General features: G+C 46.5%; 1 protein-coding gene across 1 annotated transcript in view; it reads left to right on the plus strand.

Annotated features, from left to right (window-relative positions):
- The window catches only part of LOC149241482 (calcium-transporting ATPase 8, plasma membrane-type-like), a 203,752-nt gene that overhangs the window by 104,728 nt on the left and 71,513 nt on the right, over nucleotides 1–27,511 (plus strand). The window lies entirely within an intron of this gene.

The raw sequence follows: 27,511 nt of genomic DNA on the forward strand, positions 1-27,511 counted from the left end.
GTGTGATTTCTCCCAAATTGTATTTGATTATAAAATTCCTAATCCACAAGGAACAACCCAAGAGAGAGCTAATAGGAGTCATATCGCCTAAGAAATTTATCCCCTTTACTATTTTAGGTTGGCCCTCCTTCAGCTCAATGGGAGTATCCCTAGTAGGATTACAAAAGCTAAGCAACGAGGCATGAAGTGATGTGAGAGTAGCTTTAGTAAATTAATATTTTTTTTGGTATTTTTAAGATATAAAAGAGGTGATGGAAAGAAATAGATGTTAGTGTCAAATCTAACAAGGAAATGGATTTAAGAAAAATCTAAGAGGTCTTATGGTACCAAGAAGAAACATCTTTTAAAATGGGCTATTGTCTCTATGGATTAAGATGAAAAGACTAGGGCCAATGACTTAATAGTCTTCTATCTAATCAAAATGAAAACGAAGACAAAGGCCTACAAACAAGGGTCCCTAAAAAGAGCACCTTCACTAGAAAACTCAACTATCTAGCATAGTAATAATAATTAACAATCTTCCAAGAGTTACTAAAAGAGTAGATGGCATTAGAAATTAGATACTTGCTAAAATAAGAAAGGGAATAAGATATAAGTTACCCTAAAATTATTTCCTTCCAAGTGGCAGTTATTACCCTTTAATGGATTAACTTTGTTAGCTTTGTAAAAGACTTGAAAATGTTTAATCAATCTTTATGCACCAAATGGAAACCAATGGAGAATAACTTCAAGAATTAACACCAAATAGTTATGCATCCCACAAAAAAAAGCCTTTATATATCATTTATGCTCTGAGAAATATATGCCAATGAATCTCCAACACGAGAATCCTCCAAAAAGCAAACCATGAGTATACATAAGGAATGACTACATTTTATATAGAATCTAGCTCATTTCTTTCATAATAAAATAAACATTATTCATGTGAAACCCAACATCTAGCCTAGGAAGGAGTAAAGAATGATTTTATTCAAATAATATTCAATAATACACAAAATAATGAAGTGGTCAAGGTGCATAGTTACAAGTCTTCAACAAATTAAAAGAGTAAAAAGATTAGTGAAAGCTGCAACTGTTAGCCTTTAAAGGCCTCCAAGTGGATAGATCCACAACTAACTCCTCAAAGTAGGAAATGAAAACCTCATAGATCTCCTCCAAGGTGGATATGTATCTCTCTAAGGTGAAATGTCCTAACAAGCAATGAATAGATGCTCCCAAGGGTGGATGGCCTTCAATATCTGTATAAAACATGGGGCATGTGGTATTAGGAGTCAGGGATTTATTCACCATGGACATGATCAATAATGATCTCCCCAAATCACTATAACACTCAAGAAAAAGATGTTGGGAATTCCTCTAATGAATGGTGAAATTTGTAATGAAATTTTTTCTACAACAAATTTTTAAAGCACCATAACTTTGTCATTTTTTTTTTAATTTCTAGTACAAAAACATTTTGGAAATTAAAATCATTCTACATTTAAGAGAATTGACCTGGTAGAAATTTAGGCACTCTATTGAAAGATAAATTCTCTTGAATCTAGGCCACCCTCAAAATATGCAATCAACCCTAGATCTAGGGTTTGGAACTATAACAACTCTTTTTGGTCACCCCTCATGTAAATATTATTGTATGAACAATTGTGTAAATGTGTATACATATATGTGTGTGAGTGGTTGTGTTTAAAATGATGATTGAACTGAGGAGTGGGCATAAGTTTAAAGGCTGAGGAGATGAAGTTGTTGTTTTGAGTGTAAGCCAACCACTACATTTGATTTTCCACCTATTTCATTGAATAATTATGGCCTAACTAGTGCAAGTCTTGAATCTATATGGGTTTCCTAGATGAAGGATGATCCCATATTGTTCTCGTTATTGGTGGAAACCTGGGAGATGGTCAGCATGGAAAGATGTTTGTGCATGGTAGAGGAGCATAAGGGAGAGACAAAAAAAAATGGAAGCAAAAAGCAAGGGAAACAAGTGAAGGAAAGATGATAAAAATTTTGATATGCAATCGTGAACAACCTTTCTCATGAGCAAGTGTTTTGTTATTATGGGACAATGATCCCTATTCTCTATTTAGACTAGTGGTATATTCGCGGGGAAGAGATATTTAGTGAGAGTTTGGGATAGTTAAATCACTCAGTGCTTTCCTAGAGCTAATAAACAGCTAGGTGCTTTCCTTGGGACTAAAAAGCCACCTATGTGTTTGCTTAGAGGGATGATAAACCACTGCGTTTCTTTCTTGGAGATGATAAACCATTAATTTCTTGCATTTGGGTTGATAAACCATTTATGTGCTTGCTCGAAGGGCTAATAAACCACGTGCATAGTGCATTCATCCTCCTAAAATTGAACGGTGTATCACTAAGCGTCGGGTGAATATTTGTCATTGAATCTAGTTGGGTCGAGGGTCACTTTGGTGCTTACTATAGGGAGTAGTTGATATACCACCTATAAAGTGGAACCCTTACCTAGATTGTTTGTTGACTAATGATTGGTGTGAAACCCTTAATAACATAACTCCTTAGACTCAAAATTTGGCTCAAGGGTGATCAGTTCCAAGAGAACATGGTTGGGTGGAGAGTTGAAGTCACTCCATTGGTTTCCAATCAATAACTTAATCAAATAAGTATAATTACCTATATAATGATTTTTCTATGAGGAATGAGTGATAATATCATGTGTTATAACAATCAATGCTTTATCATTTCTAATAATGGATTGTGTGATTCCTACTTATAACAATGTAAACTATGAAACGGGAACTATAAACTCAAAACGGGAACTCTGGCCAAAAAACCCCAAAAAAACATCAAAAACAGTGCTAAAAACGAAAAGTGTGTATACTGGAACGATGTTTTTATTTTTTAGGCGTTAATTTTGAACATGTTTTAAAAATGGCAGTAACTACGAACTTTACTATGAAATTTTCGTGCAAAATATTGCTTCAAAATGAAAGTGATGATACTGGAATAATGATTTTTTTTTTTAGGGTCAATTTTCAACATTTTTAAAAAATGCTAATAAAACCAAATTTTTATGTGTCAAACAAAGTTGTTTATGAGGAAAAAAACACATTAATGTTTTTGGTAGAATATCATTTTTCTTTCCTAAGTATAAATTTAACATGTTTTCAACCATAACATGCTAGGGTGGGCGCCACAGCCCGACTCGTCCCCTACCTCTAACCCACCTACCAGCCTCGGCGCCCTGACCCACCCTGCCTCGGCCGCGCCCCGGGGGTTGTGGCACCGGGGGTTGTGTGCGGGCCGAGCGGGGGCGTGGGCCGCCCTGGTGGCGCGACCGAGGCAGGTGCCACCCGCCCGGCAGGCGGCAGGGCGATTCCGGGATTCACCCAGGCGGGTGGGTGAGGGCACCCGGGCGGGGGCGGGCGTGGTGGGTGGGTGAGGGCGCCGGGCGGGCGGGCGGGCGAGGGCACCAGGGCGGGTGAGGCGGGTGAGGGCGCTGGGCGGGCGGGCAGGGGAGGGCGCCCGGGCGGGTGAGGGCGCCGGGCTGGCAAGGGCGTCCAGGCGGGTGAGGCGGTGAGGGTGCCGGGCGGGCGGGCGAGGGCGCCCGGGTGGGTGAGGCGGGTGAGGGCGCCGGGCGGGCAGGCGGGAGAGGGCGCCCGGGCGGGTGAGGGCGCCGGGCGGGCAAGTGCGTCCAGGCGGGTGAGGCAATGAGGGTGCCGGGCGGGCGGGCGAGGGCGCCCTGGCGGGTGAGGCGGGTGAGGGCGCCGTACGGGCGGGCGGGTGAGGGCACCCGGGCGATTCCCGGAATCGCCCTCACCCACCCGCCCGCCCGGGCGGGTGAGGGCGCCGGGTGGGAAAGGGCACCCAGGCGGGTGAGGCGGGTGAGGGTGTCGGGCGAGCGGGCGAGGGCGTCCGGCGGGAGGGCGGGCGAGGGCGCCTGGGCGGGTGAGGCGGGTGAGGGCGCCGGGCAGGCGAAGGCGCCGACCGGGCAGGCGGGTGAGGGTGCCCGGGCGATTCCCGGAATCGCCCTGCGCTGGGCGGGCAAGGGTGCCCAGGCAGGTGAGCCGGGTAAGAGTGTCGGGCGGGCGGGCGAAGGCGCCCGGGTGGCTGAGGCGGGTGAGGGCGCCGGGCGGGCGAGGGCACCGGCGGGCGGGCGGGTGAGGGCGATTCCGGGAATCGCCCGGGCGCCCTCACCCGCCCGCCCACCCGGCGCCCTCGCCCGCCCGGCGCCCTCACCCGCCCGGGCGGGCGGGCGGGTGAGGGCGCCCGGGCGATTCCCGGAATCGCCCTAGCGGCAGGGCGATTCCGGGAATCGCCCGGGCGCCCTCACCCGCCCGGCTCCCCGGCGCCCTCGCCCGCCCGGCGCCCTCACCCGCCCACCCGGGCGGGCGGGCGGGTGAGGGCGCCGGGCGGGCGGGCGGGTGAGGGCGATTCCCGGAATCGCCCGGGCGGCAGGGCGATTCCGGGAATCGCCGGGGCGCCCTCACCCGCCCGCCCACTCTGCGCCCTCGCCCGCCCGGCGCCCTCACCCGCCTGGCGCGGGGCGGGTGAGGGCGCCGGGCGGGCGAGGGCGCCGGGCGGGCGGGAATCGCCCTCACCCACCCGGGCGCCCTCACCCGCCCGCCCGCCCGGCGCCCTCGCCCGCCTGGCGCCCTCACCCGCTGCCCGCCCGGGCGGGTGAGGGCGCTGGGCGGGCGAGGGCGCCGCGCGGGCGGGCGGGTGAGGGCGCCCGGGCGATTCCCGAAATCGCCCTGCTGCCAGGGCGAATCCGGGAATCGCCCGGGCGCCCTCACCCGCCCGGCGCCCTCGCCCTCCCGGGCGGGCGGGCGGGTGAGGGTGCCTGGGCGGGTGAGGGCGATTCCAGGAATCGCCCGGGCGCCCTCACCCGCCCGCCCGCCCGGCGCCCTCGCCCTCCGGCCCTCACCCACCCGTGCACCCTCACTCGCCCGGCACCCTCACTCGCCTCACACGCCCTCACCCGCCAGCCCGCCCGGGCGGGTGAGGGCGCCGGGCGGGCGAGGGCGCCGGGCGGGTGAGGGCGCCCGGGCGATTCCCGGAATCGCCCGGGCGGGCGAGGGCGCCGAGCGGGCGGGCGGGCGGGTGAGGGCGCTGGGCGGGCGAGGGCGCCGGGCGGGCAGGCGGGAGAGGGCGCCCGGGTGGGTGAGGGTGATTCCCGGAATCGCCCTCACCCGCCCGCCCGCCCGGCGCCCTAACCCGCCCGGGCGGGAGGGCGGGTGAGGGCGCCCGGGTGGGTGGCGGGCGGGCTGGTGAGGGCGCCCGGGTGGGTGAGGGCGATTCGAGGAATCGCCCTCACCCACCTGGGCGCCCTCACCCGCCTGCCCGCCCGGCGCCCTCACCCGCCCGGGCGGGCGAGCGGGTGAGGGCGCCGGGCGGGCGGGCGGGTGAGGGCGCCCGGGCGGGTGAGGGCGATTCCGGGAATCGCCCTCACCCGCCCGCCCGCCCGGCGCCCTCACCCGCCCGCCCGCCCGGCGACCTCACCCGCGCGGGCGGGCGGGCGGGTGAGGGCGCCGGGCGGGCGGGCGGATGAGGGCGCCCGGGCGGGTGAGGGCGGGTGAGGGCGATTCCGGGAATCGCCCGGGCGCCCTCACCCGCCCGCCCGCCCAGCGCCCTCGCCCTCCGCCCCTCACCCGCCCGTGCGCCCTCGCCCACCCGGCACCCTCACTCGCCTCACCCGCCCTCACCCGCCAGCTCACCCGGGCGGGTGAGGGCGCCGGGCGGGCGAGGGCGCCGGGCGGGTGAGGGCGCCCGGGTGATTCCCGGAATCGCCCTGGCGGCAGGGCGATTCCGGAATCGCCCGGGCGCCCTCACCCGCCCGCCCGCCTGGCGCCCTCACCCGCCCGGGCGGCAGGGCGGGCGAGGGCGCCGGGCGGGCGGGCGGGTGAGGGCGCCGGGCGGGCGAGGGCGCCGGGCGGGCGGGCGGGTGAGGGTGCCCTGGCGGGTGAGGGCGATTCCGGGCGGGTGAGGGCCCCGGGCGGGCGGGCGGGTGAGGGTGGGTGAGGGCGATTCCGGGCGGGTGAGGGCGCCCGGGTGGGTGAGGGCGGGTGAGGGCGCCCGGGTGGGTGGCGGGCGGGTGGGTGAGGGCGCCGGGAGGGCGGGCGGTTGAGGGCGCCCGGGCGGGTGAGGGCGATTCCTGGAATCGCCCTCACCCGCCCGGGCGCCCTCACCCGCCCGCCCGCCCGGCGCCCTCACCCGCCCGGGCGGTCGGGCAGGTGAGGGCGCCGTTCGGGCCGGAGGGTGAGGGCGATTCCCGGAATCGCCCTCACCCGCCCGGGCGCCCTCACCCGCCCGCCCGGCCGGCGCCCTCACCCGCCCGCCCGCCCGGGCGGGTGAGGGCGCCGGGCGGGCGGGCGGGTGAGGGCACCCGGGCGGGTGAGGGCGATTCCGGGAATTGCCCTCACCCACCCGGGCGCCCTCACCCGCCCGCCCGCCACCCGCCCGGCGCCCTCACCCGCCAGCCCGCCCGGCGCCCTCACCCGCCCGCCCGCCTGGGCGGGTGACGGCGCCGGGTGGGCGGGCGGGTGAGGGCGATTCCGGGAATCGCCCTCACCCACCCGGGCGCCCTCACCCACCCGGGCGCCCTCAACCGCCCGCCCGCCACCCACCCGGGCGCCCTCACCCGCCCGCCCGCCCGGCGCCCTCACCCGCCCGCCCGCCCGGGCGGGTGAGGGCGCCGGGCAGGCGGGCGGGTGAGGGCGCCCGGGCGATTCCCGAATCGCCCTGCCGCCAGGGCGATTCCGGGAATCGCCCGTGCGCCCTCACCCGCCCGGCGCCCTTGCCCGCCCGGCGCCCTCACCCGCCCGGGCGGGCGGCCGAGGGCGCCGTGCGGGCGTGCGGGTGAGGGCGCCTGGGTGGGTGAGGGCGATTCCCGGAATCGTCCTCACCCGCCCGGGCGCCCTCACCCGCCCACCTGCCCGGCGCCCTCACCCGCCCGGGCGGGCGGGTGGGTGAGGGCGCCGGGCGGGCGGGCGGGTGAGGGCGCCCGGGCGGGTGAGGGCGATTCCGGGAATCGCCCGGGCGCCCTCACCCGCCCTCCCGCCCGGCGCCCTCGCCCGCCAGGCGCACTCACCCGCCCGCCCGCACGGCGCCCTCTCCCGCCCGGCGCCCTCACCCACCTCACCCGCCCGGGTGCCCTCGCCCGCCCGCCCGGCACCCTCACCCACCTCACCCGCCCGGGCGCCCTCGCCTGCCCGCCCGCCCGGCGCCCTCACCCGCCTCACCCGCCCTCGCCCTCGCCCCCCCGGCGCCCTCGCCCGCCCGCCCGGCACCCTCACCCGCCTGACCCGCCCGTGCGGCCTCGCCCGCCCGGCACCCTTACTCGCCTCACCCGCCCTCGCCCGCCTGGCGCCCTCGCCCACCCGCCGTCGCCCGCCCGGCGCCCTCGCCCGCCTGGCGCCCTCGCCCACCCGCCGTCGCCCGCCCGGCGCCCTCGCCTGCCCGCCCTCGCCCGCCCTCGCCTGCTCGGCGCCCTCGCCCGCCTGCCCTCACCCGCCCTCATCCACCCTCACCCTTCCGGCGCCCTCGCCCGCCCGCCCTCGCCTGCCCGCCCGGCGCCATTACTCGCCACACTCGCCCGCCCGGCGCCCTCACCAGCCTCACCCGCCCGGCACCCGCCCTCACCCGCCCGTGCGCCCTCGCCCGCCTGGCACCCTCACCCGCCTAACTTGCCCGTCCGCCCTCGCTCGCCCGCTCGCTCGGCGCCCTCGTTCGCCCGCCCCGCGCCCTCGCCCGCCTGCCCGACGCCCTCACCCGCCCTGGCGCCCCTGCCCGCCCGCCCTGGCGCCCCTGCCCGCCCGCCCCGGCGCCCTCACCCGGCTGCCCGCTCGCCCGGCGGCCTCACCCACCTCACCCGCTCGGCGCCCTGACCGGCCCGCCCCCCTGCCCGGGCGCCCTGACCCACCCTCCCCCCCTGGGGTGCCCTCACCCACCCTGCCTCGTCCGCGCCACCCAGGCGGCCCCCGCCCCGGCCCGGCAAGCGGCAGGGCGATTTCGGTAATCGCCCTGCCGCCTGTCGGGCGGGGGCGCGGGCCGCCCGGGTGGCGCCTGCCTCGGCCGCGCCACCCGGGTGGCTCGCGCCCCCGCCTGGCAGGGCGCCAGGTGAGGGCGGGCGGATGAGGGCACCGGGCAGGGGGCTGGTGAGGGCGCGCGGGTTGGGCGGGTGAGGGCGCCCGGGCCGGGTGGGGGAGCGGGTGAGGGTGGGTGAGGTTATACGTTCAATATCTGTAATATGTGATTTTCGCATTGATTTTTAAGTTAATCATTATTTTTTGAAAAAAAAAGTGATTATTATTATTTTTTTAACATGAAATTCATAAAAAAAGCTATTATTTAACCATTTTTAGTTAAAATTATCATATAAAAATTGCGATTTTGACATGTCAATTCTAGCAAAAAATTATCAAAACGTGTAGTTTTTTAGTTATATTTATGTTAAAAATGGTTATTTTTATGTCCATTGTTAAAAAATATTGTTTTTTAGAAACAATTATTTCATGTGGATTGAAAAATTAATTAAGGATGTATAAATATGTAGAATATCGAAAATTCTAAATATCGACCTCCTAATTTAAAAATGCAAAACAATAAAAACCTCACTAAAAAAAAAGTTAAAATTAAAATAAAAAACAAGAAAATGTGAAGAAAACGCCCACTTCAACAATGATCAAATTTACAAAATAATTATTTACATTTTATACATTAGAAAATTTAAAGCCAAAAAACAGGTCTTTTAAAAAAAGGGGGTGATGCAGAATACTCACTTTTTTAAATCAGCATGAAAATCACTATGATTCTAAAACGTAATGTACATAAAAAAATTAAAGTGCCAAAAACTATGGTCTAAAAAAAACATGTTTGTTCTGCATCACCCCTTTTCAAAATCAGGTCACTTTTTTGCTATCTCTACGAAACGGGTAACAGTATCAGTTCCCGTTTCATAGTTTACATTGTTTTATTTACAATGAGATTCTCATGTGATTGATTTCCTTAGTTTGGGAAGTGTTGTCGTTGCTACAAAACCCTCCAAATTTTAGCCTATATTCAAACTTTGGAGCCTTCCTTTGATCATGTGAACTTTTATTTCTAGTTTTTAGAGTCATTCCAATACTTGCTTCCTAAATGTATAATTCCCTTGTTGAAGGAATTCAAAGTGTCGTCTTTTGTTAAGGAAAGTGTCATTCTTTGTGAAAGGAAGTTATGGCAGACCTATAAGAGGGATATCTGGTGCTTTCTCTTGCATTCATGTATTTTATCTATCATAGGGACATGCATTGGAATTATTCTTAAGGCATTGCACACTTTCTTGTTACAGTCGACACTTATGTCGAAACTTATATTTTAAGTGTCACACTAGGAGGTAAGTGTCATTTTTTTGTCGTTTCGATGGATGCATGTTGATTTTGGGTGTTGAGTGTCGTACTACCATGTGTATGGTCATTTATGAGGGTGTGATCATGTTCAAGTCTTGTTACATTCTTCTAACTTCATATTTTTTCCTTACTGATTGCACACTTACTCAATTTAAGAGTTTTATCTGTCTTCACAACTTTCCTGACAAAGCACCAACCTTCCTACATACTTGAACTTCAGAGAAATGCCTCCATCAACTACGCACTGCACAATATCAGTGCTCAATCACTATCAACTGCAATTTCCCATTTTGCAGTCCTTAACTAGCCTTTCCTTCATTGCACATTGTGCACTTCCAGTCAATAGTCAGGCCATGTCTCTATCTCTGTAGTGCTCAAATACATAGTAAATTGATCGTCCCTTCCAGAACCACCACTGCATAGTCACAGTGAGCAGGCATGTCATCTATGCCTTCCTAACTTCCTTAACTACGTAGCCATGTGTCCCACTCTCTTAACCACTACACACTATGCAGTCATAGTGCATGAGCCCTCACTCCCTGCCTCCTACTCCTACACACTACATAATCCTTAGGTCTTCTCCTTAATATTGCACACTATCCCAGCTTAGTCAATGTGTTGCATGAGAAATAGGAGAGACTAAGGGATTTTGGAACTGATGTTGTCTTGTCATGAGTGACCTCTATTTGCAGGTCTTATTATCTTAACATGGAAGGATGATGCTCAAGGAGAATGTCAAGGAGATGATACAAGAAGACACTTATGAAGTTGAAAACATAAATAGATCATCAAGCAAAGAGATAATGGGACACTAGATCACGATGGAAGAATGAATATCAGGATCACATGGAAGACTCTCTATCATAACTAGCCTCTTTGAGGATGAAGATGAAGTGTAATTAAGGCCTATCACGGAGATGTGAAGATAGCAACAAAAAGAAAATCTTGGCATTGATACATTGCCATGAAGTTCCATGTCACCATCACCAAGTCATGGCTTCTCAAAGTGTCACCATAAAAGTCATGTGTTGTCAATTTACTTTGCCACAAATTTGTGGAAATGTAATAGTATTTTCAAAAATGAGAAAATGTAAAATGTGTGGAAGCCCAAGGTTCACACATAGAATGTGAAGAGTCATGTAGAAGCTCAAAGGTCTCATAGGAATTTGAAAATTCACATGGCAGATCAAGAGTCATGGGGGAAAATCAAAAGTCACAAGAGAGGTGGAGAGTCACCTCATTTGTTATATATACACCCTCATAACTTAATAACAGGAATTTCCACCTTGGCTTCTCAAGCTAGGCATAGGAGAGAAGATTATTCTTTTGAGGAGCAAGTGATGGCTTAATGTTTCACTGCTAAAACTTTTTTTGTATCATTGTAATGGTGTATCTTGGGAATTTCACTTTACAATTTGAAGCTCTTGGATCCGGAACACTTTCATGCATATGTCATGAATGATAGTAAGACTATTATTTCATTGTTTGTAGTGTATGTTTATGTTTTTACATTTAAAAAGAACCATTTCGTTGGCTTTAGTATGAAACTTTGAAGTGTATGTCTCTTTTTTTCATGATCATTATTTCTATGTGAACTATTTCACAAGATAAATAATGATTCTTTCAGATATATGCAGGTGTCATTTATAGAATAGTACTATTACTCTTCTCTTAAAGATTCACTTTCTTGTCCCTTCCACTAAAGAACCATTATACACTTTTCAATTGAATACATCACAAGGCTGACATACTTGTTCATCTTGAAAGTATATGTGTTCTCTCTTGTTTTGTTTACTGCAGCCAAGGAAAATCATTAAGGAGATGGCATCCATGCCTATTTCCCGGATGGGTCTCCTATTCCAAACAGTGTGAGGTCTAATTGGGACTTCATATCTAGAATACCCCGTGATTGTTGGCAACATCCAACACTGTCAACAATTTTGGTGCTAGAAGGAGGGCAACACTTTTATGGCTGATAATTCCCCACATTCACATAAATAAAATTCTATGTAAGGTATCAATTGTCTGAGCTCAACTCCAACTCATATATCTGAGAAAAAAGAGTCATCTCATCAAGTTCCCAGTGGTTCTTACAAAGTTACTTATGAGAAACTATGGAAACTTCGGATGATTACCCGTTAGTTTATTAGATATCTTAAATTACTTCTTGTCACATATGTTCTTCCTCATAAGCAAAGAAAGAAAGAGAAAACTTGTCATGGTACATTTGTTTATTTTGTAGAAAGAATTGGTTAATGTAACCCTATAATACTTAGCTGACTCTCTTGAAGAAACTTAGCATCAAGGGGAGATTACACCACCTATTGGGGAAAATATAGAAGGTTACAGGGATTATTTTCATTTTTTTTTACGAAGAACGACAAAGAAATTATGAACATATGGATAACAACAAGAATTTGAAAGATGAAGGTGAAGAGTATTCAAAATAAGAGAGTGAGGAGGAAGAGGAGAACAAAGATATGGTCGATGACCAATTAGATTGGATGGCTCAAGTGCCTCTTTCTCTTTCGAGAAATCTCCATCGCTTACCAAAGAAGTTGGAAAGGTTGCTTAATAAGTATGATCCAGATAAGAAAGTGAAGGTCGAATATCACATTAATGATTTATATTTGCATATATGGATGTTAGAGGTACATTTTGATGATGTTGTTTGTAGACTAATTTTATACACTCTAGAAGGTAGAACATTAGTTTGGTACAATAGCTTTCCACCTAATTCAATCACAAATTAGAAGAAGTTTAAACATTTATTCTTATAAAATTTTGTTGATGATAAAAATCCTTCCATGTTACTTAAAGAACTCATAAACATTAAGATGGGGGGTAAATAAAAGGATAAACATTTTAATAAAAGATTTACACTCATTTAAAAAAAATTCCCCATTGATGTGCAACCTCATGATTCAATTACTAAGGATTATTATACCACCACCTTGCCCACTAGCATTTCTATTTTTGCTAAGTGTGTTGTAAAAGAAACTTTGGCTTGACTTTTCATAAGCGATCATTGTTGAAAAGGACTTAATGTAAATTGAGGTCACTGTTGGTCAAGAATATTCAAAGGACTCCAAAGGCATTAGTAAAATGTCCCAAGCCTCCCAAGCCTCTTCCACTAAAACTAAAGAGAAATGTCCTTTTGACATGGAAAATTTGACTAAATCCTTGAAATTATTAATCAATGAAGTATTTGAAACTCAAAACGAAGTCAAGTGAGGCTTCTACTAATAATACATCTTTTAATCGATTTTTTATAAAGGACATCAATCAATCAACTAAGTTTGAACAGAGCTCTAATGTTGTATTCAATGTTGAGAACTTAGGCATGGATAACTTCTATACTCTTCATTAAGAAGCACATTCAGAGAAAACATGCTCGAAAAGGAAACAAAATATGAATGTTGTGGCTGCCAATATTATAAAAATTTTCTCATTAGAAGAGCATTTAGAGCAGACTCAAGAGACTGATGAACCAACCTCGAGAGAGGAGAACACAAGTGTTGGTGATTCAATATTCACATTTTATCTTATCTTGAATAATGATTGACAAGTTGTTGGTGAGTCCACATTGAGTGATGATCCTCCTCAAAAACCATCTAAGTAATATAATTTTGAGGAGAAAAGGACTGGTGCCTAAGCAAGATGCGAGGAAGAAGTTGTGATTTTACCTCCTATTAATCCTACTTAGGGCACACATAACAAATCCAGAAGTGCACAATCTCAGAAGAATTCTTCTGGAAATAACAAGAACAAGTTTGACACTCCTGAGGTATCAAAGAAAGTCACACCACCTACCACTTCAGCACACCCTGCTCAAGATGAAGATATATATTATAATGTTCTTGAAGACATGAAGAAATGTCACGCTAATATTTCCATATTTGATCTTGCAAAGTTGGTAGGGAATGTAGGTTTTAACCTCGTACAGAAATTACCTGCATATGAATTCTAAAACACAGAAAATAAATAATGCAAGAGCAGAACACATAAAACACATATACACAGAGATTTTCTCCTGGATCCCAAAACCGGGACTACCAGCTTGATTTTTCATTATGTTCCTTTCAATGTTATAATACATATTTATACATGCCGAAGCATCCAATACCATGGAACGAAAACCATCGCGTCCAAAAACCAGGTGCAAAAATCATGCACAAAACCATAGGTGGGTCCACCCAACCTAACATAGGGTCCAAAACCAAAATTTTCTGGGGCATTGCCCCGGATCCCATAAAGTGGGGTTGCGGGAGCCCCTCAAATCCCCTGTTAACTATGTGGAAAGAATATAACACAACCCAACCTTCTCCCACTTGTTGTTTTCTTTCCACAGGGGGCCACAAGAGAGCTTAGTCATTTTTCTAGCCTTGAAATGCCCATTGTCTCTCTACCCTAAGAGAACTTCTCAGAGCTCACAGATTTTGTTAATGCATCTGCAATATTCTTCAAGGTGTCCACCTTTACTAGCAACACCTTTTTGTCTCCTATCATATCCCTCACAAAGTGATACTGAACATTAATGTGCTTTGCCTTTGAATGATATCCAGGGTTCTTTGCCAAGAAAATTGCACTTTGGCTGTCACAGTCTATCCTTATAGCTTCCTGTACTAACCCCATACTTGAACACAATCTCTGTAACCAAACTGCTTCCTTACTTGCATGAATGGCTACCATGTATTCTGCCTCTATAATTGATAGTGCCACTACAGATTGTTTCTTACTCATCCAACTGATTGCACCTCCAAATAGGTTAAACACATACCCACTTGTAGATCTTCTTTGATCCAGATCTCCAGCCCAGTCTGCATCAACAAAGCCATGAATATCCAACACTCTGTCCAATCCTGTTCTTCCTTGGTAGCACAAACCATAATCACTAGTGCCATGCAAATACCTAAAAATCCACTTCATTGCTATCTAGTACTCCTTCTGGTTTTGACATAAACCTGCTCAATACTCCCACTGCATGTGGAATGTCTGGTCTAGTACAGATCATTTGTTGGGTTGTGTTATATTCTTTCCATGTAGTTAATAGGAGGTTTGAGGGGCACCCGTAACCCCACTTTATAGGGTCTGGGGTAGTGCCTCGGAAAACTTTGGTTTTGGACCCTATGTTAGGTTGGGTAGACCCACCTATGGTATTGTGCATGATTTTTGCACATGTTTTTTGGACACGATGGTTTTCGGTCCATGGTACTGGACGCGATGGTTTTCGGTCCATGGTATTGGATACTTCAGCATGTATAAATATGTATTATAACATTGAAAGGAACATAATGAAAAATCAAGCTGGTAGTCTTGGTTTTGGGATCCAGGGAAAAATCTCTGTGCATATGTGTTTTATGTGTTCTGCTCTCGCATTATTTATTTTTTGTGTTTTAGAATTTGTATGCAGGTAATTTTTGTACGGGGTTAAAACCTACATTTTCTATCAAAGCAGATTTGGCTTCAAGGGGACAACATTGTTGCTGAAGGGTTTTGCTCGAGCCTATGGTAGACCTTGTTCAGTGGGAGATCTGTGAGATTGATTCTAGTGGTGAAAGAAGATGGCAAGCAGTGGAAAGATAGAGATCGAGAAATTTAATGGTCAGAGTTTTGAGTTGTGGAAACTCAAGATGGAGAATCTATTGGTGGATAAAGATTAGTGGATCATGGTAGATCTGGGTACTAAACCAATGGGAGTGTCCGATGAAGAATGGAAGAAGTTGGATCAAAGGAAAAGAGCACAATATGATTGTTTGTCTCAGATTCAGTATTGCTGAACGTATTAGGGGAAGCTACAACAAAGGCTTTGTGGGACAAGTTAGGGACTTTGTACCAATCTAAGTCTCTCGTGAATAAACTGTTCCTGCGGAAAAAGCTGTATAACCTGAGGATGAAAGATGGAGAATCGGTGACAGAGCATCTAAATGCATTTAATACTATGGTAAGTCAGTTAGAATATGTTGATATTAAAATTTTAGATGAAGATAAGTGCATCAATTTTTTGTGTTCTCTACTAGATGGTGAGCCCCAGTATTGTAGCAATAATGTTGCAACTCCTGGAACTCCCTTCTTTAATTTTATCAACCCAGTAGTTCGTAACAAACTTGGAAGCGACGGTGTTGTATGCACAAGTACTAGCTCTTGCCGCAACTGTCACTTGGTCAGCTGGCACAAGTTCGCTAGGAGCTTAAGCCAACTTCTATGAGATCTTAGAAGAAGCTTTTTAATTGATGGATGAAAGCTAACTCGAAGGAAGCTAATCTACTTGCGGAAAGAAACTGAAAGCAAAAAAAAAACGCAAACCCTAGCAAACCCTAATTTTACCGCCTAACCCTACTGGTGCAAGAAGAATGATGAAAGCTACATAAAGAGATGCCATTAACTTCTAAGAAGGTAAAATGCATGTGTCTAAGTTATCACTATCTGAAGAAAACATCTTTTTGTATTTTTGAATAAGTTATTAGAATTATCATGCATGTTCTTTTAACTGGCTTTTAACTGTGTAGGGATGGATCAAGGAGGAGAAATGATTGGAAAAGGTTGGGAAGGTTCAGAGAGGGTCTGAGGAGTCCCTAACACCCTTCCAGAGAGTTTCACAGAGTTTGGCTATCAAGAAACCTCATTTGTGAGCTTCTACAGGAAGTTTGCAGGGGTTCTACAGGATGTTTCAGGAATTTCTACAGGATGTTCAGACATTTCTACAGGATGTTTAAAAATTGGATTTTGGAGTATGGGTGAGTGAGGGAGGATGCATGAATGGATATGGAGGTAGGATAGGGGTCTGAAGTGGCCCAGGGACTAGTGGATGGAGTGGTGAGAGGGTGGAGAAGGCTGACTTGGCTTAAAGAAGGCTAAGACAATGATGGAGCAAGAAGGTAGGGTTACGTGGGAAAAAGGACAGGTGTGAGATGAGGAACCTAGCTAGGAGATGGAACAACTGGCTCTGATGTAGCTTAGGCAGATGAGAGAGTGGTAGATATGCCCTGCACAATATACATTCAACTGAATCAACAAAGTCTTGCAAGCAATCAAAGTCCTAGTTAATCTAATCTAACTAACAATAAAGTGAATGAACAACAACTTTATTTGGAAGAGAACCATGTATATCAACTATGCAATGAAACATTTCAGAGATATGAACATATAACCAACTTCTGCAAAGGATTGCATGGTCAAGCAAACTAGTGTTTTTGTTGGGGCATCACTGTTTTTTCAATTCCAGCTCCAGATCCAATAAGGATGAGGCAAAACAGAGAGTGTTATTGACCCTTTTCTTGGAGCTTTTTTCTGTTATTATCCTCCCAACTAGATCTGAACATGAAAAGCCTTTTTTACCATCAAAACCAATGTAAATAACAAAGCAAAATTTAAATCTAAATAGCAGATTTTATTCCAAGAATGCAGCAAAAACACATGAAAGTAAACAAAGGAGGTACTGGGCACTTGAGATGGGCCCAACCCCAAGAGCTACAGTCTCCTAAGAGAGATTTAGAGATGGCGCAAAGATGGATTCCTCTTTATTGATCAAAAGAAATGTTACATTCCAAAAACTGTCCACAAGGAGAACTTGAAAATGTTCTGAAAGCAAAGCTAATATACTGCCTAAAAATCGAACTACAAAATGACTACAAAATGAATACAAAATGACCAACTACTGGTTAACCAAAATGAGGCCCTAAGCCTTCTTATTTATACAAATTGAGGACCCCAACAATCCTCCTAAACTTTAGGGACTCGGCTGCCCAAAACTTGTAGTTAACAGCAATGCTACTTGACTTGCTTGGCTGCCCTTGTGATAATTGATTTGGTGGCCCTTGAACTCTGATCCGATGGTGGAGAATTCAAGGTAAGGGCCCATAAATGGAGGGAACACCTTCCTAAAAATCGTATCCACGAATTTGGCTGCCAAGTGCTCATTTCAACCCCTGATTTTGTCTCCAAATTGACCAAAAAGACTACACAAAGCACACATTAGACTTGTTGGCATAATGACTAACCCAATTCACTCTATTAGCACAAATATAATAAAAAACATGCAATAAACTAATGAGAATGGTGGATTAAGTCAAATTAGGTGGCTGAATGAGCCCAAATAATTATCCATTTTTGGGGCTCATCATCACCCCCCTACTAAAAGTGTTGCTCATCCTCTGAGCAACCAATCTATCTCCTCGTCTTTGATGGCCTTGGTGGCCTCCCTGTCATGCCAAGATTTTGAAGTGATGTCCTCTTCTTAGTCATGAAACCATGCTTTTCTCTCTGCTCCTTCCCACTGCCTGTGCTTCTTTTCCTAGAGAATTCTCAACTTCCTGTAGAACTGTCTCAGCATCCTGTAGAACTGTCTTTGAGTCCATTATCTGAATTCTCTCTCTCCAAGTGAAGGTTTTTGGCTTCCTCATTCATAGGTGATGGACATCCTTGAAGGAGACTCCTCCTTTGGTGTGGTAGGGGTGTCAACAATGGTGATTGGTTCTTTGGATGGTGGTTGAGGTCTGCTGGTTTTAATTCTTACACTTCTTCTTGCCTTAAAATACAGTGAGGGCTCCCTCTTTTGCTTCTCCTTCTACTTGGGGGATGTGCTTAGGGTGGCCAGCACAACTGCTGCCTCCCTAGCTAAAATCTCGGCCAATTTCTCCTTCTGCTGCCCTTTCCCCAAACTTCCTGTAGAAAGTCCTGTAGTGGCCGTTTTCTGGCTTCCTGTAGAAGCAGTTTTCCCTGATTTGGCTTGATTGGCTGGGGGTGCCTTCTCTTTGACTTGTGCTGTGGTTAAATCCATCTTATGCCTGAGCTCAGTTAACAAATGGAAGTGATAACCATATACAATATTGAATCACCCCTCATAGGTAATATATTTCATAACCTGAAGGCTGACCTTGCTCCAAAAAGGATGTAAGCTGGTTGGTCTGGTTTGGTGAGAGTGCCCTATTTCAATGCTCCGAGCAGAAAGGGACTGTTGTTTTATGTTTTCCTCTTTTGATCCTCAGGACAGGATTTCTCAGGTGTTTGTATTTCAACTTTGCACCAATTCCCTGGTTATAATGCTTTTGCTGCCCAAACCCGACTGTCAAAAGGGAATCAGGCTCCCACAGATAGAGTGCAGAGCTTAATTTTCATCCTCAGCATGCATACAATCACATAAAATTCACATTCTCCATGCACAGGTTAACCCTCACAGTGGTTTATCGTTTCTAGCAGAGGAATTTCTTAACAGGAACTGTGGAAGAGAATTTGACGCAGAACCAACTGAAACATTCCGTGTAACACACAGGAAAACTACTATTCTGGATTCACAGGCAGACTTGTTTCATACTTTCTTATTCAAAACAGTTTAATTCACCACCTTTCGAAATATCATGCATGGGAATGGTGTTTTCCAGCCTACCTCTCTTCAAGCTCCAAACTGGATGAAGAAAAACTTGGGCTTCTCTACTCTGGAAGGCTTTGCTGTACTTTCCTGTAGAACGTCTTTCTGTAGAATGCTGGCCAGCTTCTGTAGGATGTCTTAGCGCCTCTGAACGATCTTGGTATACGGGAGAATTTTGAACAGGCCGAAAAACTCCGTGGAGGACGATAGGTTAACTGATTGTGGGAGCGACAGACACATCCTTCAGCTAAGAATGTTACACATGCAAATTAATCAGTGGGTGGTGAGAGTCAGCCGAGCATCATTTAATTGCGGCATGATTTGTGGTGGGGGAGTGAAGTTACAACTGCAAGGACAATGATAAGCTGGAAAAAACAGTGGTGAGAGTTCGATCGACTGTTTTATGGAGATTTTTGTTGATGTAGGGTGAGCTGGCCAACTGCACGTTGGCCCCATGCAGACTGTTGGTCCCCTGCAGTGCTTAACTGTTTGTTCTCTGCCTGTAATCTCGTCCATCAATCACGCTGAAGTTTAACTGGTTGTCACTACCTGTTTTCCGATTTCCTCTTGAGATGGCTGAGCGCACGTGTCTCATTCACCCACCGAGTGCTATTGAACTGGATGACGGTGGTGAGTTAGCTGGCCACCGATTTTTTTAATCCCAACCATCTCATTGCTCATGTTGTTTCCGAATTACATTCATGAAATTAGAGGAATGAGTTTTAGTCACGTACCTGAAGTCAAATGGTTGCTGTGCAGTGCTTTTTGCTGCTGCATGCATCTGTTTCGGTGGTTTCATGATGGATCCTTTGTGCTATAAGCTCTTTGTTGTCTGATGTGTGGTTATTTTGCTTGTGCAGGTATCCTTTAGCCGGATCTAAGCTGCAGGAGTTCATTTCCACGTTCAGATCTGCACCCTCAAGCTGCTGCTGCTGAATTTTCTCAAGACCAAAACTTGCTTTCTCCATTGCTCCGGAACGATAGATCGGATAGATCTGAAACTTTCTGAGCATGTTCCTATCATCATTATGCACCTCCCATAGAAAAATTACGATCATTGGATGCACAGATTTTGAGAAAAATGGAAAATGGCTGAAGATTTCAGATATCAATTTCTCGGAAACCGTGTATTGGAATTGGCTGAAACTACTTGGGTAGGCTACTATCACCCATGTGCGTCTCCCCATGAAATAGGTTTTGAAGCAAATGCACGGATATGGAGAAAATGCAAAAATGGCTGATGGTGATGGAGTCTTATTTCTTGGAAACCGTGCATCGGAATTGGTTGAAACTGCTCAGGCATGTTGCAATCACCCCTGTACAATTCCCCATAAAATGGTTTTTCAAATGGATGCATGGTTTTCAAGTTAGGGCAAAAACAAATTCTATTCTATCTATATTTTCCTTCAAAGCATTCTGCCAGTTTTTGCATGGTGAATAAGAATGAGCTTGGGCTGTGATGCAGGCATGGAGATGTTGGAGGAGGAGTTTTAAGATTGTAGGAGGACTTCTGAACCCTTGCGGAAGCTATCGTGTTCACCAAACCACCTTTTTGCAATCCAGTTTTAGCTTCTTGTAATTTCTACAGGAACTTCCTGTAGAAAACACAGTTTTCATAAAAGAAGCACAATGAGGTGGAAAAAATGATGGAAAAGGGTGAGGAATGGAAACATGGATGCTTGTAGGCATAACCAACATATTCTAGGCTTTAGATTCCCTTCCAAAATCGAATCTGGCTTGCTTGAAGGTTCTACAGGATGTTTCCTGTAGAAATAAAGAACTTCCTGTAGAAGGCATAAAAATTCCTTTGTCTTTGTTTTGAGTGATCCTCCTGACCTGCAATGTCCTTCTTGTAGCATGCAATTATTAAATGGAAATTAGCTTTATTTTTCTTTATTTTTCTCTTTTTTTTTTGAAAAACAGCTAGGGCGCCTCATGGAGGTTTTCACTCTAATTGCCTGCCCTGAGCGCCTCCAAGGGAGGTTTTCACCCAGGGATCTTATTCCCTTTTTATTTTCTCTTCTTTCCAACCCATTGACCGTCTCATGGAGGTTTTCACCCTAATTTCCTGCCCTGGGCGCCTCCAAGGGAGGTTTTCACCCAGGGATCGTATTCCCTTTTTATTTTCTCTTCTTTCCAACCCATTGACCACCTCATGGAGGTTTTCAATCAATGAGCCAGTCTAAGGTGAGTCCGAGGAGGTTTTCACCTTAGATTTTTATTTTCATCTTATTTTCATTTTTTTCTTTTTCTTTTTTATTTTTTTCTACCCTACCCTACTTGAAAAAAAAAATTCTTTTCAAGTATAAGAATACTTCCAATGGAGCCATGTGCACATCGAGATTAGAGACAAGATGATGTGGAGGCTTGAAATGCATGCTTTGACAGCTATCCGGATTTCAGAGACCAAATGATTTGACTTTGAAGGGATCAAACATAGCTGAAGAAGAGAGTACTGCTACAACTTAGTGACCGTCTGAAACCATATTTCAATATAGCTTTGATATTCTTGGTCCTTTTGCTGATCTGGATCATTCTTCATGTCACGTTCTATCATGACCTTCTCATCTTCCTCTTTTTGCTGATCTTTCTCTTGAGTACATGGAGGTTTTGATGGTAACCATGAGGGAACTCTCTCAATCTCTGATTCTGATCTCTTCTCTTCATCAAGTGCAGCCCATGGTTCTTTGATCTCCTATTTTGAATCTTCTTTTGCCGGATGTGGTCCTTCAATGCTTTCAATATAGTCTCTTTTTTGCAATACTCTTCCTAAGCTATGGTGAAGATCATTGAGCTCAAGAGGAGTCATTTGCACATATTGTGCCTTAGCTTTGCAATTGGATTGAGCTACTCCCTTGTATGGTTTTGGGAATGGTGGTACGGGTAGCTGAGTGGGGGTGTATATTTGAGATGGATGAGGATGGGGTTGTGGTTGGGTAGGCATTTAGGTTTGCCTTGGTGGAGCAGGAGGCAATGGTTGTGGATGAGCAGGTGGTGGAGGAAAAGAAGCGGGAGGAGTGTTGTATTGGGGCCTCCACCCCTGATGAGGTGCATTCCATTGAGGTTGTGGCTGAGCATAAGAGTGAAATGAATGAGCAGCTGGTTGGGCATAATATGGATCTATGAAGGAACAAGGAGGTGTGAACCAGGAAGGATGAGCAGGGGGACCCCAAGAAGGCATGAAAGTGGCTTGATAGGGGTCATAATAGGTCTCGGATGTCCCTTGTAGTTCATGCTGATAAGATCTAGGTTCATGTGGCCTCCTTTGGTTCATATAGTAGAGTGATTCAGTGGCTCCTTTTTCCCTCTGATATGCAACTTTGATTCCAGGCAAGGAAGGGCACTGATTCGTAGGATAGTATTATTTACAGAAAAAACACACTTCTAGGGAGTGCATTGGACATTCATCCCTAGGAAGCTTTCTAGTGCACCTGGGACAAAAGATGGCCAAAGCCCTCTTGGCTTCCTCTTGCTTCTTTTGGATCAACAGGGTATCCAATTGCATGGCAAGAAACTGCCTCATATCACTCTTGAAATCTTCCATCTGATCTTCGAATTCGTCTTTGGACAAGGTGCTGCTCCCAACGTTTCTGCTTGTAGCCATTTCTCCAAAGGAATGGTTTCTTCTTCTTCTTCCCTTGAGGTTCTTCAAATATGTCTTGCTGTCCCCTAAGGGTTCTTTAATCATAGCCATCGAAGAAAAGAGAATGTTGGCTGTGTGAAGCAGTGGGGGTGTTGTGCAATCATTTTTTTGACTTATCTCTACTCCTACAAGGCATGAAAAGAAATATTTTTGGTTGATTTTTGCTTTTTTCTACTTCTACCTGCAAAACTGAAATAGATTGAACTGCAGCTAACTATCTTGCTAAAATGAAAATGTGGAATTGAAATGAAAGCACGAAAGGACTAATCTATTTTGCTCAAATGAAATTGCAGGAATGAAATGCTAGGCTACACTTGCGGAATTGAAATGCTAATCTACGCTTGCAGAAATGAAATTGTGGAATTGAAATGCTAATCTATGAAAGCGGGAAATGCTAATCTACTTTTGCATAAACGAAATTGCATAATGGAAATGAAATAAACTACTTAGCAAAAGATTGTAGTGGAAAATATAAGAAAAGCGGCAATCACCAATACTTTGACGCTTGCCCGGCAACGACGCCAAAAAGATGGTGAGCCCTAGTATTGCAGAAATAATGCTACAACTCTTGGAACTCCCTTCTTTAATTTTATCAACCCGGTAGTTCGTAACAAACTTGGAAGCGACGGTGTTGTATGCACAAGTACTAGCTCTTGCCGCAACTATCACTTGGTCAGCTGGCACAAGTCCGCTAGGAGCTTAAGCCAACTTCTATGAGCTCTTAGAAGAAGCTTTTTAATTGATGGATGAAAGCTAACTCAAAGGAAGCTAATCTACTTGCGGAAAGAAACTAAAAGCCAAAAAGAAACGCAAACCCTAGCAAACCCTAATTTTACCGCTTAACCCTACTGGTGCAAGAAGAATGATGAAAGCTATAGAAAGAGATGCCATTAACTTCTAAGAAGGTAAAATGCATGTGTCTAAGTTATCACTATCTGAAGAAAACATCTTTTTGTATTTTTGAATAAGTTATTAGAATTATCATGCATGTGCTTTTAACTGGCTTTTTAATGTGCAGGGGTGGATCAAGGAGGAGAAATGCTTGGAAAAGGTTGGGAAGGTTCAAAGAGGGTCTGAGGAGTCCCTAACACCCTTCCAGAGAGTTTCACAGAGTTTTGCTATCAAGAAACCTCATTCGTGAGCTTCTACAGGAAGTTTGCAGGGGTTCTACAGGATGTTTCAAGAATTTCTACAGGATGTTCAGAAATTTCTACGGGATGTTTAAAAATTGGATTTTGGAGGATGGGTGAGTGAGGGAAGATGCATGAATGGATATGGAGGTAGGATAGGGGTTTGAAGTGGCCCATGGACTGGTGGATGGAGTGGTGAGAGGGTAGAGAAGGCTGACTTGGCTTAAAGAAGGCTAAGACAATGATGGAGCAAGAAGGTAGGGTTACGTGGGCAAAAGGACAAGTGTGAGACGATGAACCTAGCTAGGAGATGGAACAGCTGGTTCTGATGTAGCTTAGGAAGATGAGAGAGTGGTAGATATGCCCTGCACAGTATACATTCAACTGAATCAACAAAGTCTTGCAAGCAATCAAAGTCCTAGCTAATCTAATCTAACTAACAATAAAGTGAATGAACAACAGCTTTATTTGGAAGAGAACCATGTATATCAACTATGCAATGAAACATTTCGGAGATATGAACACATAACCAACTTCTGCAAATGAAACAGTACACTAAGGATTGCATGGTCAAGCAAACTAGTGTTTTTGTTGGGGCATCACTGTTTCTTCAACTCCAGCCCCTGATCCAATAAGGATGAGGCGAAATAGAGAGTGTTGTTGACCCTTTTCTTGGAGCTTTTTTTTGTTATTATCCTACCAACTATATCTGAACATGAAAAGCCTTTTTTACCATCAAAACCAATCTAAATAACAAAGCAAAATTTAAATCTAAATAGCAGATTTTATTCCAAGAATGCAACAAAAACACATGAAAGTAAACAAAGGAGGTACTGGGCACTTGAGATGGGCCCAACCCCAAGAGCTACAGCCTCCTAAGAGAGATTTAGAGCTGGTGCAAAGCTGGATTCATCTTTATTGATCAAAAGAAATGCTACATTCCAAAAACTCTCCACAAGGAGAACTTGAAAATGTGCTGAAAGAAAAGCTAATATACTGCCTAAAAATCGAACTACAAAATGACTACAAAATGAATATAAAATGACCAACTACTAGCTAACCAAAATGAGACCCTAAGCCTTCTTATTTATATAAATTGAGGACCCCAACAGTCCTCCTAAGCTTTAGGGACTCAGCTGCCCAAAACTTGTAGTTAACAGTAGTGCTACTTGACTTGCTTGGCTGCCCTTGTGATAATTGATTTGGTGGCCCTTGAACTCCGAGCTGATGGTGGAGAATTCGAGGTAAGGGCCCATAAATGAAGGGAACACCTTCCTAAAAATTGTCTCCACGAATTTGGCTGCCAAGTGCTCATTTCAACCCTTAATTTTGTCTCCAAATTGACCAAAAAGACTACACAAAGCACACATTAGACTTGTTGGCATAATGATTAACCCAATTCACTCTATTAGCATAAATATAATAAAAACATGCAATAATCTAATGAGAATGGTGGATTAAGTCAAATTAGGAGGTTGAATGAGCCCAAATAATTATCCATTTTTGGGGCTCATCACCAGATTCGTGGGATAGTCTAGTTATTCCAATAGGTAACAATGCAACTGCCTTGCAGTTTGATGAAATAGTCTCAGCCTTGCTGACGGAGGAGATGAGACAGAAAAATATGGAGAGCCAAAATGGTGATGCCTTGTCTGTACGAGGACGGTCCCAGAAAAGAAACAAAAATAAGTCATCGAGTGGGAGATCTAAATCTAGAGGGAGATCTAAACCTACATGAAAACCTATAAAGGTGGTGTGCTTGAAATGCGGAAAGGAAGGCCACTTCAAAAGGGAGTGTAAATTTAAAGATCCTGACAAAGGAAAGGGATCTAATGAGGCTCATTTTGAAGAGGCGAAAACCACCTCAGATGAAGGTGGGGATGTGTACTTGGCTTCTTCAAGTACACATGTAGATCATGAGGCATGGTCGATTGACTCAAGTGCATCCTTTCACTTGACTCCCCATAGAGAGTGGTTTTGTGAGTATGAGAAATATGATGGCAGTGATGTCTTCTTGGGGGATGGTAGGAAGGCTAGAATCATTGGTCGTGTAAAAGTAAAGTTGAAGCTGCAAGGTGGAAGGGTTAGAACACTTCCAGGTGTTCTGCATATTCCTGCATTAGCCAGAAATCTGATTTCTGTTAGTAGGCTGGATGATGCAGGTGTAAAAATAGTGTTCGAGAAGGATACCTATAAGATGGTTCAGGGAGCACTGGTATTGATGCAGGGAGTTCGGATTGGAACTCTGTACAGGATGCAAGGTAGCACTATTGTTGATGGGTGCAACAGTTCCATGGTTCCTGAAAGTGGAGCGATAAATCTAGTGGTCTCTGGAGAAAATATCATGCTGTGGAATCAAAGGCTTGGAAATATTGGAGAGAAGGGCCTTTGAATACTTCATGGTAAAGGTATGGTAGAAGGTATGAGTAATAGCTCTCTGGATTTTGATTTTTATGAAAACTGTGTATACGGGAAGCAGAATTGGGTGAGTTTCCCCTCTGGTGGTAAGAGGATGAAACATATATTAGAGCTTGTGCACAGTGATGTGTTTGGACCTGTGAAGGTTCCATCACTAGGTAAGTCTGTGTACTATGTATCATTTATAGATGACTTTTCAAGGAATACATGGATATATTTCCTTAAGAAGAAATCTGAAGTCTTTGATAGGTTTAAAGAATTTAAGGCTCTAGTGGAAAACAAGACAGAGAAGAAGATAAAGGTGTTGAGGACAGATAATGGTGGAGAGTTTTGCAGTAAGGAATTTGAAAAATTCTACAAGAAGTGTGTAATAGCACGGCAGAAGACTACCCCATATACACCTCAGCAAAATGGAGTTGCAGAAAGAATGAACAAGACGTTGATGGAAAGGGCAAAAAGCATGCTCAGTGGTGCCGAGTTAGGATAGGAATTCTGGGCAGAGGCGGTGGATACTACATGTTACCTGGTCAATAGGTCACCTTCATCAGCATTGGAGGATACGACTCCACAAGAGGTGTGGACTGGTAAGAAAACCTCTCTTTCACATCTGAGGGTATTTGGATGTGATGCATATGTACATGTTCCAAAGGAGAAAAGAACAAAGTTGTATAGTAAATATGAAAAGTACATCTTTATTGGGTATAAGGATGGTTTAAAGGGTTATAAGCTTTGGAACCAAGTAACAAGGAAGGTTATGTACAACCGAGATGTGGTGTTCAGAGAGGTGAAAGATGTTATTAAACATGAAGTCCAACCAAAGGAACCTGAGAAGATAGAGTTTGAGCTAAAGGAGGAAGAATTAGACTCTACAGCAGAGGAGGAATCAGAAGATGAAGAGCCACAAACTCCGACCGTGAGAAGATCAGTTCGAGAAAGAAGGCAACCAGAAAGGTATAGTCCATCTGCTTTTTGTTCAAATTTTGCTTTGTCTGTTACTGATGATGATCCCAGAAATGTGAAGGTAGCAATGGATTCAGAGGATGGAAAACTCTGGAAAGAGGCCATGGTTGATGAAATGGCATCTTTGCACAAAAATGAGGCTTGGCATCTGGTGGAGTTGCCGGTTGGAAGGAAACCCATTGGTAGCAAATGGGTGTTCAAAAATAAGACAAATGCAGAAGGAAAAGTGGAGAAATACAAAGCTCGGTTGGTAGCAAAAGGTTATTCCCAAGTGCCAGGAATTGATTTTGGTGATATATTTTCTCCTGTTGCCGAGGTAACTTCTATTAGATTACTTTTATCTGTTGTTGCTGCTTTTGATTTTGAGGTAGAACAGATGGATGTGAATACAACATTTCTTCACGGGGATCTAGAAGAGGAGATCTACATGAAGCAACCTGAAGGCTTTGTGGTGAAGGGTAAGAAAGAATTGGTATGTAAGTTAAAGAAGTCTCTATATGGGTTAAAACAATCACCAAGGATGTGGTATCAAAAATTTGATACATTTATACAGGGACTTGGCTTCACTAGAAAAAAAGCATATCACTATGTGTATTTTAAATTAATTGGTGACCGTGTTATTTATCTGGTCTTG

The sequence above is a fragment of the Pinus tabuliformis genome, chromosome 8 (genome assembly GCF_031772625.1).
Source record: "Pinus tabuliformis cultivar Carrire ecotype Pingquan chromosome 8, CPIR1, whole genome shotgun sequence".
NCBI classification, from domain to species: domain Eukaryota; kingdom Viridiplantae; phylum Streptophyta; class Pinopsida; order Pinales; family Pinaceae; genus Pinus; species Pinus tabuliformis.